Here is a 4,002-nt window from a genome sequence, read left to right on the forward strand (position 1 = left end):
ACATGCAAGTTATATTTTGTTGAATATTATCCAAGAATGACTAGAACTTGACAGAGAACTGTTAAAAATACAAGCTGGATTTAGAAAAGACCATGTCATTGCTGATTTCAGATAGATGTTGGCTGAAAGCAGAGAGTACCAGAGGAACGTCTATTTGTATTTTATTGACTATGTAAATGGATTTGACTGTGTGGATCACAACAAATTACACACAACAGATCTGCTCTTTCCAATATTAATTGTCCTCTTCATTCAGTTTCATCACTCCTCTGTGTCTCTTGGGTTTGATCCTTCACTGTATGTTCTTACAGAGACTCATCAGTAAATAGCTCATTCTGCCCTGGGTAACATGGGTGAAGAGTCACAGAAACTGACATGTATTACAGACTGTCAATGACGTTGCAGCAGGATTCTGTGACCCATGCCTCAAGAAAGGAGTGTTCTGTAAAAGTAAGCTGGCATTGAACCCCCATGAGTTTATATAGGCCTCTAGTAAGATGAGGCATATTGTTATTGTTGTTAGGTGTCAACTAGTTGAGTATAACTCATAGCGACCCTATGAACAAAAGATCTGAAACTAGTCTTGTCCTGCACCATCCTCATACTTCCTGACACACAAGAGCCCACTGCAGCAGTCACCTTGTCAATCCACCTGGTTGAGGGTCTTCCCCTCCTTTGCTGACCCTCCACCCTTCCCAACATCTGAACCTTAAATTTTATTTCTTTTTAAATTATTATTATTTTTATTTTAAGGAAAGAATAGCTCTGTGACAAAATTGAGAGATGTCATTTAAGGGAAAAAAAAAAACCACAACACAACAACACAACTCCATAGGAGATATTTAAAAGGGCTAGAAAATATTTTCTTTCTTTTTTTTTTTAAACCAAGAGGATTTGGCAGCTATTAAGTTGTTGCTGTTGTTATGTGCCATCAAGTCACTTGTGATCATAGCGACCCTATGTACAAGAGTCCTAAACCTTGCTCTATCCTGTGCCAACCTCACTGTCTCTGACACATCTACTCTCATTACCCCAATCACTGAATCAATATATCTCTCTGAGGGTCTTCGTCTTTTGTGCTGTCCCTCCACTTTACCAAACATGATTCCTTCTCCAAGGAATGGTCCCTCCTTGCAACATGCCCAAGGTATGTCAGACGAAGCTTCAGAATCCTTGACTCCAAGGAGCAGCCTGGTTTCATTCTCTCCAGGATGGACCTGTTTGTTCTCCTAGAAGTCTATGGTATATACAACACTCTTCTCTAGCACCTCAGCTGAAAGACTTCAATTCTCTTTCTATCGTCCCTAGTCACTGTCCAGCTCTCTGATGCATAGCACACAATTGCAAAGACTATGGCCTGGATCAGGTACATCTTAGTCTTTGGCCTGATGTCATTTTTCTTCAATATTTTGGAGATGTCCCTGACAGCTGACTTTCCCAATGCATTTCATCCCTTGATTTCCTGGCTGCTGGTATCAAGAACGTTTACTGTGGAGCCAAGCAAAGTAAAACTATTAGCTATCTCAATCTCTTCACCATCCATAATGATGCTACCAATTGGCCCAATGGTGAGAATCTTTGTTTTCTTGATATTGAGCTTCAGTCCATATTTAAGGCTGCAGTTCTTGACCTTCTGCATCAGATGCTTCAGGTCCTCCTCTTCAGTTTCAGCAAGCAGGGTTGTATCATCTGCATAACGCAGGTTGTTGATGACTCTTCCACCAGTCCTGATGCCACATTCCTACTCGTACAGCCCAGTGTCTCTGGTGATCTGTTCTGCATACAGACTGAAAAGATTTAGAGACAGAATACATCCCTGGTGGACTCATTTCCTACTTTTGAACGAGGCAGTGTCTTCCTGCTCTGTTCTGACGACTGCCTCTAGTTCTAAGTATAGGTTTCACACAGCACAATCAAATGATCTGGGATTCCCATTCTTTTCAGAGTCAGCCACAGCTTGTTGTGATCCACACAGTCAAAAATAGCCTTTGCATAGTCAATGAAGCACAGATAGACATTCCTCTGGTGCTCTCTGCTTTCTTCCAAGATCCATCTAACATTAGTTATAATATCCCTAGTGCCACAACCTCTTCTAAACCCAGGTTCAGGGTGTTCTTATTTGAGAGGAGTAAAATAGTTATTAATAAATCACAGACTTTGGAATGAAAAACCACTAGATTCAAATGTGGAGTTTGTAACTATATTGTTGCTAGGTGTTCTCAAGCCTACTATGATTCATGGTAAGCCTGTGAACCACAAATCTGAACCTTGCCTTTACTATTGTCATGACAACCGTTATGCTTGAGTCCATTGCTATGAACATTGTGTCAATACATCACATGGAGTCTTATCCACTTTTGCAGGTTGCTTAACTTTACTAAGTAATTTTCATTCTGATGAAAGATTATTTCTTACAATTTCCTTTTTGATATTTGAAAAACTGATAAAACTCATGAATGAATTTTTATTCAGTATTGATTTTTATTATTAATTTGTGTTCTTGTTCTTGTTAATTTATGATTTAGGAGATCTTTGTGTTAGACAGTGGATTTCCTTGTTAAGGTTTTCTTGTCTATAACCTTTGCTGACATTCTTATGGTATGTTCCATAGATTGTTGAATTATTAACCTATAGGCTTTAATTCTGAAGCGGTTCTCATCCAATAGCAGCTCCTTGGGAGAATGATGGGCAAACTTCTCCAACATAATTTAAAGCCTCTGAAAAACTCAGTGGAGAGTCAGCTATGAGTAATTTCCATGATAAGCTAATGAAAGTGAATGTGTCTTTAAATAATTAGATGAATAGGTTGCTACTTTGGTATTTCAGATGTTGTTGGCTATCAACTCTCATGTTAGAGACTCTCCCTGGCCTGTGCCATCCTCATGGCTTTCCCCAAGTATAAACCCATTGTTACAGTCACTGTGTTAATTGATCTCGTTGAGATTCTTCCTCTCTTTCGCTGGACCTCTCATCTACTTGTCTGCCTCTAAAAAGCAAACTGACTCTACTTCCTGAAAAAAAAAAGATTAATTTATTATTTGCCACTTCATGGGATATTCAATATTGTCCATCAATACAAATCAAAGATGTTAATTCTTTGATCTTTTTTTATTCATTACCAAACTTTCACATGCATATGAAATAATTGCAAATATTATCCCTTAAGTTAGATGCATCTTAGTCTTTGAACTAACACCTTTATCCTTTGTGTTGTTGTTGTTTATTTGCTTTTGAGTAAGAGACAACTGAAAGCTGAACCTCTTGCAGGTTTTCTGAGACTGTAAATCACATGAGAAGAGAATGTTCAGCTTTCTTATATAGAGGAGTTGATGAATTATAACTGATTGTGCTTGGATTGGCAGGGCAACTTCTAACTTAATAGGCCACCACACTTGTGAAAATTCCTTGATGTTAGATTTTTTCCAATGTGAGATGCCCTTCTATTTAATTGTTGCTGTCACCAGTGTAATTAGAAATGAAGAAGATGGCACAGGATAGCACAGGTTCAGATGGTTAGAAACTGAAAGGAAGCCCTCATCAAGATTTACTGATAAAGTTACTTACACAAAAGAGTTGTTTGAGCATATTGGAGACCAAAATCATGAGGCAGAACAAGACAAGTTTCAGGTTTGTTGCTCATAGGGTCAAAATATGTTGTATGTACTTGAATAGACTGCACAGAATGACAGCAATATAACAGCTTCCAGTGTTAATGAATATCCAAGTGTAATTTAATCCTTGACAACTGCAATCGTTTCTATATCTAGCATGATAGTGTCTATTGTTTACTGTGAAGATATTTGTTTCCTTCATCATAATGTATGTAGAGTTCAGCATCAGGATGGATGGTGAAGAGACTGAGATTGTTCAAAGCTTTAATTTGCTTGGTGGTGCCAAGAGTGTTCTCCACAATCAACACTCTCAGCACCAGTAGCCAGGAAATCAAAAGACGTATTGCTATAGGAAAGTCTGCTGTTAGGGACCTCTCCAAAGTGTTGAAGA

The sequence above is a fragment of the Elephantulus edwardii genome, unplaced genomic scaffold (genome assembly GCF_000299155.1).
Source record: "Elephantulus edwardii isolate Elephantulus edwardi_28Jun2011 unplaced genomic scaffold, EleEdw1.0 scaffold00454, whole genome shotgun sequence".
In the NCBI taxonomy this organism is placed as follows: Eukaryota; Metazoa; Chordata; class Mammalia; order Macroscelidea; family Macroscelididae; genus Elephantulus; species Elephantulus edwardii.